We start from the raw sequence: 9276 nt of genomic DNA, 5'->3' as shown, positions 1-9276 counted from the left end.
GTAGTGTTCGCTTCGTTGGCATTTCGCCCGCACACAGCTTTTCGGTCCTTGATAGTATAATCGCAGCTCTGTATTTTTCTTCGTATTAGTTTGCTCCAGTTCACTTTTAACTTCCCTTGTTTTTTGGATAAACACACCCGGATTCCGGTTTTCCATATTTCTCAAGAACTATATTGCTCGCGTAGATTTATTTCGTTTTGGTTCTAGCTATACTTAAAATGGTGCTTCTTTCGATGGCCCATATTTTCTCACTAGTACTTAAAAGCTTCCCATTCGACTGTTCAACTGGCTGAACGCGCTGCAGGTATCATGTATTTTTCTCTCAGTATTATGTATTTTTTCTGTCACGCCCGGGATATATATATATATATATATATATATATATATATATATATATATATATATATATGAAGGAGAGAAGCCAATAGTCGGCGAGGCCAAGGAAAGCGTTGGGGATGGTACTTTGTCTTTCCTTTTTTTTTCTTAATTGTTTACTTGGATAATCACAGAAATTAGTAATGCAGTGTTTAGGAGAAAGATAATTAAACACAAAGTAGAAGAAAAAACAACGTGCCGATGGTGGGAACCGAACCCACGACCTCCGAATAACGCGTCCGGTGCTCTTCCAACTGAGCTACATCGGCCGCTGTCCCCCCTGCTACTTTCTTGGGTATTTATGTTGTCTGTATACGAACCTTGAGAGTGTTCACCAGCGCCACCCTCAGCCTTAGCGGCGGACGCAGAACGTCCTTTTTGTTACCGCCAGCGTCACGTAGAACGTGATCAAGAGCGAGGGCGAAAGCTGTGCTAGAACCCTCTTACGCTACCTATGGCTTCAAGACTGCCAGAACCGAGACCCCCGTAAGCTACAAGCAGATCAATTAAGGGGAAATGAGGGTGCTCGTTATAATACATGAAGGAGAGAAGCCAACAGTCGGCGAGGCCAAGGAAAGCGTTGGGGATGGTACTTTATGTCTTTTCTTTTTTTTTCTTAATTGTTTACTTGGATAATCACAGAAATTAGTAATGCAGTGTTTAGGAGAAAGATAATTAAACACAAAGTAGAAGAAAAAACAACGTGCCGATGGTGGGAACCGAACCCACGACCTCCGAATAACGCGTCCGGTGCTCTTCCAACTGAGCTACATCGGCCGCTGTCCCCCCTGCTACTTTCTTAGGTATTTATGTTGTCTGTATACGAACCTTGAGAGTGTTCACCAGCGCCACCCTCAGCCTTAGCGGCGGACGCAGAACGTCCTTTTTGTTACCGCCAGCGTCACGTAGAACGTGATCAAGAGCGAGGGCGAAAGCTGTGCTAGAACCCTCTTACGCTACCAATGGCTTCAAGACTGCCAGAACCGAGACCCCCGTAAGCTACAAGCAGATCAATTAAGGGGAAATGAGGGTGCTCGTTATAATACATGAAGGAGAGAAGCCAACAGTCGGCGAGGCCAAGGAAAGCGTTGGGGATGGTACTTTATGTCTTTTCTTTTTTTTTTCTTAATTGTTTACTTGGATAATCACAGAAATTAGTAATGCAGTGTTTAGGAGAAAGATAATTAAACACAAAGTAGAAGAAAAAACAACGTGCCGATGGTGGGAACCGAACCCACGACCTGGTGAACACTCTCAAGGTTCGTATACAGACAACATAAATACCCAAGAAAGTAGCAGGGGGGACAGCGGCCGATGTAGCTCAGTTGGAAGAGCACCGGACGCGTTATTCGGAGGTCGTGGGTTCGGTTCCCACCATCGGCACGTTGTTTTTTCTTCTACTTTGTGTTTAATTATCTTTCTCCTAAACACTGCATTACTAATTTCTGTGATTATCCAAGTAAACAATTAAGAAAAAAAAAGAAAAGACATAAAGTACCATCCCCAACGCTTTCCTTGGCCTCGCCGACTGTTGGCTTCTCTCCTTCATGTATTATAACGAGCACCCTCATTTCCCCTTAATTGATCTGCTTGTAGCTTACGGGGGTCTCGGTTCTGGCAGTCTTGAAGCCATAGGTAGCGTAAGAGGGTTCTAGCACAGCTTTCGCCCTCGCTCTTGATCACGTTCTACGTGACGCTGGCGGTAACAAAAAGGACGTTCTGCGTCCGCCGCTAAGGCTGAGGGTGGCGCTGGTGAACACTCTCAAGGTTCGTATACAGACAACATAAATACCCAAGAAAGTAGCAGGGGGGACAGCGGCCGATGTAGCTCAGTTGGAAGGGCACCGGACGCGTTATTCGGAGGTCGTGGGTTCGGTTCCCACCATCGGCACGTTTTTTTTTCTTCTACTTTGTGTTTAATTATCTTTCTCCTAAACACTGCATTACTAATTTCTGTGATTATCCAAGTAAACAATTAAGAAAAAAAAAGAAAAGACAAAGTACCATCCCCAACGCTTTCCTTGGCCTCGCCGACTGTTGGCTTCTCTCCTTCATGTATTATAACGAGCACCCTCATTATATATATATATATATATATATATATATATATATATATATATATATATATATATATAGGTAGCGTAAGAGGGTTCTAGCACAGCTTTCGCCCTCGCTCTTGATCACGTTCTACGTGACGCTGGCGGCAACAAAGGACGTTCTACGTCCGCCGCTATGGTTGAGGGTGGCGCTGGTGAACACTCTCAAGGTTCGTATACAGACAACATAAATACCCAAGCAAGTAGCAGGGGGGACAGCGGCCGATGTAGCTCAGTTGGTAGAGCACCGGACGCGTTATTCGGAGGTCGTGGGTTCGGATCCCACCATCGGCACGTTGTTTTTTCTTCTACTTTGTGTTTAATTATCTTTCCCCTAACAGATTACATTACTAATTTCTGTGATTATCCAAGTAAACATTAAAAAAAAAAAAAGACATAAAGTACCATCCCCAACGCTTTCCTTGGCCTCGCCGACTGTTGGCTTCTTTCCTTCATATATATATATATATATATATATATATACATTGTGAGCGCAGCGCATTAACTTTCACCTCTTTCATCTGTATAGATCCATCATCATCATGATCATCATCGCTGACTGCTGCTCGGAGCGTCGCGCGCTGTGTGCCAGCTGGTTCTAGAAAAGAACAGACGTTTGTGCAAGTGCTGTCCCACAAGTGGTGGAGGTGCGATTCGTATACCCCACCTCTCGCTTTCGACCCATTTACCGTTCTCCCGGAGCTCCGTTCAGGCCTTCGCTTGGATCAACGACCATGTGCTATGGATGAGGGCAACGGTGCTCGCTCACCCCCAGCGTCTCCTGCTCCTACTGCGGCTGCCCCTGCCTGGACAGTCACCAGTCGCTAGCGCGACCCCCAAATCTTTGCTGGCCTTCGCGGTGAAGATGTCGACGACTGGCTCGACAACTACAACAGGGTCAGTACATTTAACCGCTGGGATGACGCTCATAAACTGCTCAACGTCGTCTTCTACTTGGCTGACGTCGCCAAAACCTGGTTCCTCAATCATGAGGATGACATCCTGACTGGCCTACATTCACGGACCAGCTAAAGAAAATTTTCGGCACTCCGGCTGGTCGCTCAGAGCAGGCAAAGCAAAAACTTGAAGCTCGTCTCCAGCAGCCCGGCGAGTCCTACACGTCGTATATCGAGGACGTTCTGGCCCTTTGTCGCCGTGTCGACGCTGCTATGCCTGAATCTGAGCGTGTTCGCCACTTAATTAAGGGCATAAACACTGCTGCTTTCAATGCCTTCGTGGTTAAAAATCCGTCGTCCGTGTCTGACATCCCATCCACATGTCAACGTCTGGACCAGCTACAGTTGTGCCGCCTCATGAAAGACCCCAGTGATGGCGGCTCCCTCATAGATGGAAATTTGCGGTCCCTAATACGCACCATGATCCGAGAGGAGCTCTGCGGCGTCACCAACCACTCTGCTGTATCTCTAACTCTTCCACCAGCAGCGGTGAATTTGCGCAGCATCATCAAAGATGAACTGACGAATTTCAATTGCACTGTGGCACCTGCCCCACCTTCCGTTGCCTCCCAACCTCCCTCGCCGCCTCCCATCGCCTCCCAACATCCCTTGCCAACCTATGCTGAGATTACTTCACGTCAACCCACCCCGCCTTCCCCGACTTGTTCGGCACCCGTGTGCGGTCACGTCGCTGCCATGGCACCATATCCTACAGTGCACCATCCTGTTACAGCCTGGCGCCCCTCCCGCCCTGTGTGCTACTATTGTGGGATACGTGGCCACATTGCCCGTGTCTGTCGCCGCCGCCAGCAAGACGAGCAACGGGGTTATGCTCCTTTTGAACGTGCCCGCGTGCGCCAGCCTGATGATTTTACATTGCCCTACTCAGACTTTTACCGGCGTTCTTCCTCTCCTCCGAATTCCACCGATGTTTCATGCCCCTCGCGTCCTTCCCGACGCCGATCCCCTTCGCCTTTTCGCCGCACGTCACCGCTTCGTCCTGCCTCACAACCCTTCCAACCTATAACGGAAAACTAACCGAAGCAGTTTTTGGAGACAAAGCTGCTTCGAGTTCGAAATCTACAATTCCTCCTGGGCGACCGTCGAATATGTTAGTAGTGATTGTTGAAGGATTGTACGTTGAGGCCCTCATCGACACCGGCGCCGCTTATTCCGTCATGCATTTCTATCTGTGTTCTCATCTGCGCAAAGTTCTAACGCCATACATCGGTCCGCCACTTCGTGGAGCTAATGAAGCTCTTATGAAACCCACCGGCCAATGCACAGCACGTGTCCTCCTCGATAACCAGCGGCATCATATTGAATTTATTGTGCTCCCCACGTGCGTTCATCTCACGATCTTGGGGTGGGATTTCTTATCGTCGGCGTCCGCCCTCATCTCTTGCCGTGTGTGCCTTATTCATCTTGCGGACCCCGATATATTACCGACTTCTGATTGTTCTCCACCACACGTGCACGTTTGTGCTAGTGCTCTCCCACAATATATATATATATATATATATATATATATATATATATATATATATATATATATATATATATATATATATATATTGTAATAGGGCGTTTATTGACGCTCAGATGGAGAGCTGTGAGGAGAGGACCTTGCAACAGCGAGCCCAGCGTACTTCTTCTTTGTCTTCGTTGCACAACGCACTGGTGCATGTCGATGGCTGAAGTGCTGACTATCACAGTACATTTTCTCCCCGGGTAAAAAAAAAGGAGTCATCCTGGCGACTTATGGCGCGGAAAGCACAGCGGGGTCATAGAATGGCTTCAATCGGTTCACGTGAACTGTTTCACGACCACGGCGACGCAAGTCCGCAGAGGGTGTGACGGGCTCAACTACGTAGTTGACTGCAGATGTTTGCTGGAGGACCCTATATGGCCCGTGGTAGCGAGCAAGAAATTTCTTTGAAAGGCCAGGGATTGTGGACGGCACCCAGAGCCACACCAGAGAGTTCGGGAGATATGACGAAGCTTCGCCGGTATCACGGAGGTATTTTTGTTGCCACTGATTTTCTGTTGTGAGAGAGCGGGCGAGCTAACGGCATTCTTCTGCGTATGTGACGGCATCGGATAGCGGGGAAGATTCCGAAACGTCAGGGCGGTAGGGAAAAAGTGTGTCCATGGTACAGGGTGGCTCGCGCCCGTAAAGGAGAAAGAATGGAGAGAATTCAGTAGTGGTCTGTGCCGCGGTGTTATATGCGTAAGTAACAAACGGTAGAACTTGGTCCCAATTGGAATGGTCGGTGTTCACGTACATAGCCAGCATGTCACCGAGAGTGCGGTTGAAACGTTCTGTCAGTCCATTCGTCTGAGGGTGGTACGAGGTAGCGGTGCGGTGTATGATGCGGCATTCTTTCAGGAGAGCCTCAAGAGCGTCTGATAAGAAAACGCGTCCGCAGTCACTGAGCAGTTCGCGAGGGGCACCATGGCGAAGAACCAGGTTTTTCAGAATAAAGGCAGCCACGTCGCGTGCGGAAGCAGAGGGCAGTGATGATGTCTCAGTGTAGCGGGTCAGATGATCCACTGCCGCGATAATCCAGCGGTTGCCAGCTGAAGTTGTAGGAAGGGGACCGTATAGATCTATGCCGACACGGTCAAACGGACGGGCAGGACAGGGCAACGGCTGCAATGGAGCAGGAGACTTGAGAGGAGTTTTTCGGCGTTGGCAAGACTGGCAAGAGCGGACAAAATGGCGGACAAAGCGGTACATTCCACGCCAGAAGAAGCGTAGACGCAAGCGCGTGTAGGTTTTCAACACTCCGCCGTGGGCGCACTGGGGATCAGTATGAAAAGCAGCACAAATTTCGGCGCGGAGATGACGGGGGATGACTAAAAGCCACTTCCTTCCGTCGTGAAGATAATTGCGGCGATAGAGCAGCCCGTCACGAATTGAAAAATGGTGAGCTTGGCGGGCAAGCGCCCTAGACAAACGACCTGGAGAGTGACTTGAAAGAAAGTCCAGAAGTGTAGATATCCACGGGTCGCGCCGCTGTTCCGTGGCCATGTCGATAGTGGCAAGCGAAGACAAATCGTAAGCGCAGATCTCATCAGACAACGAAGAGGGAGGCAGCGGTGAGCGCGAAAGAGCGTCCGCGTCAGTATGCTTGAGGCCTGAGCGATATATGACACGAATGTCATACTCTTGGAGGCGAAGAGCCCAGCGAGCAAGGCGGCCGGACGGGTCCTTGAGGGACGCCAGCCAGCACAGAGCGTGATGATCAGTGACCACATAAAATGGTCGGCCATAGACATACGGACGGAATTTGCCGATGGCCCAAATAATGGCCAAGCATTCTCTTTCCGTAACAGAATAATTTGACTCTGCCTTGGTCAAGGTGCGGCTAGCATACGCAACCACATAGTCTCGGATACCAGGTTTGCGTTGGGTGAGAACGGCGCCTATCCCAATACCGCTAGCGTCAGTGTGAATCTCAGTTGGTGCATTCGGGTCGAAGTGGCGGAGGATGGGAGGCGAAACCAAAAGACGGCGTAAGGTGTTGAAGGCGTCATCACAAGCAGGTGTCCATGCGGAGAGGTCGGAGCTGCCGGAGAGGAGCTGGATGAGAGGAGCAATAATAGAGGCGAAATTTAAGATGAAGCGGCGAAAGTAGGAGCACAGGCCGATGAAACTTCGTAGCTGCTTCAGTGATTTTGGGCGTGGGAATTCGGCAACTGCACGAAGTTTGGTGGGATCGGGAAGAATGCCATCCTTAGAAACGACATGACCTAGAATAGTTAGTCGGCGAGCAGCAAAGCGGCACTTCTTCAGATTCAGTTGGAGGCCGGCGGTAGCGAGACAAGTGAGAACGTCCTTCAGTCGGAGCAGGTGAGATTGAAAATCGGTAGAAAAGACTACGATATCATCGAGATAGCAAAGACAGGTTCGCCACTTGAATCCACGAAGCACAGTGTCCATGAGGCGTTCAAATGTGGCCGGGGCGTTGCAAAGCCCAAAGGGCATGACGTTGAATTCATATAATCCATCTGGTGTGATGAAGGCAGTTTTAGAGCGGTCAGCGTCATCCATTGGCACCTGCCAGTAGCCAGATCGTAAATCCAACGAGGAGAAAAACTCGGCACCCTGCAAGCAGTCCAGTGCGTCATCGATGCGTGGCAGAGGATAGACGTCCTTGCGCGTGATCTTGTTGAGCCGGCGGTAGTCGACACAAAACCGGAAGGAGCCATCTTTCTTAGGTACCAACACAACTGGAGACGCCCAGGGACTGTGGGATGGCCGAATGACACCACGACGGAGCATGTCGTCCACATGATCAGCAATTACTTGGCGCTCCGAAGCCGACACACGATAGGGGCGCTGGCGCAAAGGTGCGGTTTTGCCGGTGTCGATGGTGTGCTCTACGACAGACGTGCGGCCCAAGTCAGGTTGAGGAAGGTCGAATGAAGAAGCGAAGTTCTGCAAGAGGGCGACAAGTTGATCACGTTGCGCAAGTGGAAGATCAGCATCAATAGCATCTTGGAAAACGTCGGAGGGCGTCGAAACGGTCGCAACATCGTAAGAGCACAGACTAACGTCGAAGGAGGGGGTTGAGTCAGCAAGAGTGGTGATATGACCGGGATCAAGCTCTTCAAGACGTCCAATGCATTCGCCACGGAGCAGGACTGCTGGGCAAGAAAATGGGTTCGAGGCGTAAAGTGCACTCTTGCCGTCTTGAATTTCGAGAACTGCGAACGGAAAAAGGAGGCAGGGATGACGGGAGGCGGCTTCGGAAGGTGTAAAAATCGCAGTCAAAGGAGTTACCCACTCACAAGACAGTGATACGAGGGCAGCAGAGAACGGAGGAATGTCGGTGTCATGGGCGACGAGAAGTTTTGCAGTGCGGGAAGGGGTATCACAGAAGGGGGCATCACAGAGTGGGGCGAAGGCAATTTGCGCACGAGCACAGTCAATAACGGCTTGATGAGTCGATAGAAAATCGTATCCGAGGATGATATCATGCGAGCAGTTCGGCAGAACAATAAACTCGATGGGGTACAAGACGTCTTGAATGAGCACACGGGCTGTGCAAGATGCGGAGGGGTGAATGTGCTGTGATGAGGCGGTGCGGAGTGAAAAGTCGGAAATCGGAGTGGTCACTTTGCGAATTCGACGGCAGAGCGCTTCACTGATGACGGAGACGGCTGCACCGGTATCGACGAGAGCGAGAACTGTGGCGCCTTCTACAGAAACTTCGATAACATTAGCGGGACGACACGGAGGACTTGAGGAATTCGAAACAAGCGCAGTTCTTGCCCCCGGAACTGCGACTGTTAGTTTCCCTCAACGGTGTTAGTAGAACGTCGCAGCATTGGAGAAAGCGATCGGCGCTGAGGAGATTGTGATCGACGAGTGCCATAGGTTTGGCGATCTTGTGTTACAAATTGAGAACCGGGCGGAATCATTTGCGAGCGTGAGTTGGTATCGTACGGGTAAAGTCGAATGTCAGGCTGTGAAGGTTGGAGGCGCTGGCGACAAAGGCGTGCAACATGGCCCGGCCGACCGCAGGCATAGCAAATCGGAAGGTTGTCCGTAGTACGCCAAGGTTTCATAGGATGTGGGCGGAACCTTGAGGGTGGGGCTTGGAACGAAGGCTCAGCATGCGGCGATGAACGGTAGGCAGGGACCTGCACATAGGAGCCAGACGTGGGCGAAGGTGGTGGCCTAGCCGTTACTTGGGCATACGTGAGAGGTGCCGTCACAGGCGGCAGCACGGGGTTGGACGGCAAGACATCAGCGACGTGTTCTTGCACGACACGGCGTATAGTAGGGGCCAAAGATGGAGCCAGTTCAGGAACGAGGCGGCCCGAGTCTTGAAAATGGG

General features: G+C 50.4%; 1 long non-coding RNA gene across 1 annotated transcript; it reads left to right on the top strand.

Annotated features, from left to right (window-relative positions):
* The first annotated feature begins 1579 nt into the window (after positions 1-1579).
* On the top strand, positions 1580-2872 carry LOC146205617 (uncharacterized). The gene is made up of 2 exons (XR_014703206.1): positions 1580-2010; positions 2512-2872. It is a non-coding gene; the product is annotated as an uncharacterized LOC146205617 (long non-coding RNA).
* The last annotated feature ends 6404 nt before the right edge of the window (positions 2873-9276 follow it).

This window comes from Amblyomma maculatum, chromosome 1 (assembly GCF_055883805.1).
Source record: "Amblyomma maculatum isolate TAMU_Amacu chromosome 1, ASM5588380v1, whole genome shotgun sequence".
Lineage (NCBI taxonomy): Eukaryota > Metazoa > Arthropoda > Arachnida > Ixodida > Ixodidae > Amblyomma > Amblyomma maculatum.
This window is presented reverse-complemented; position numbering and strand designations above follow the sequence as displayed.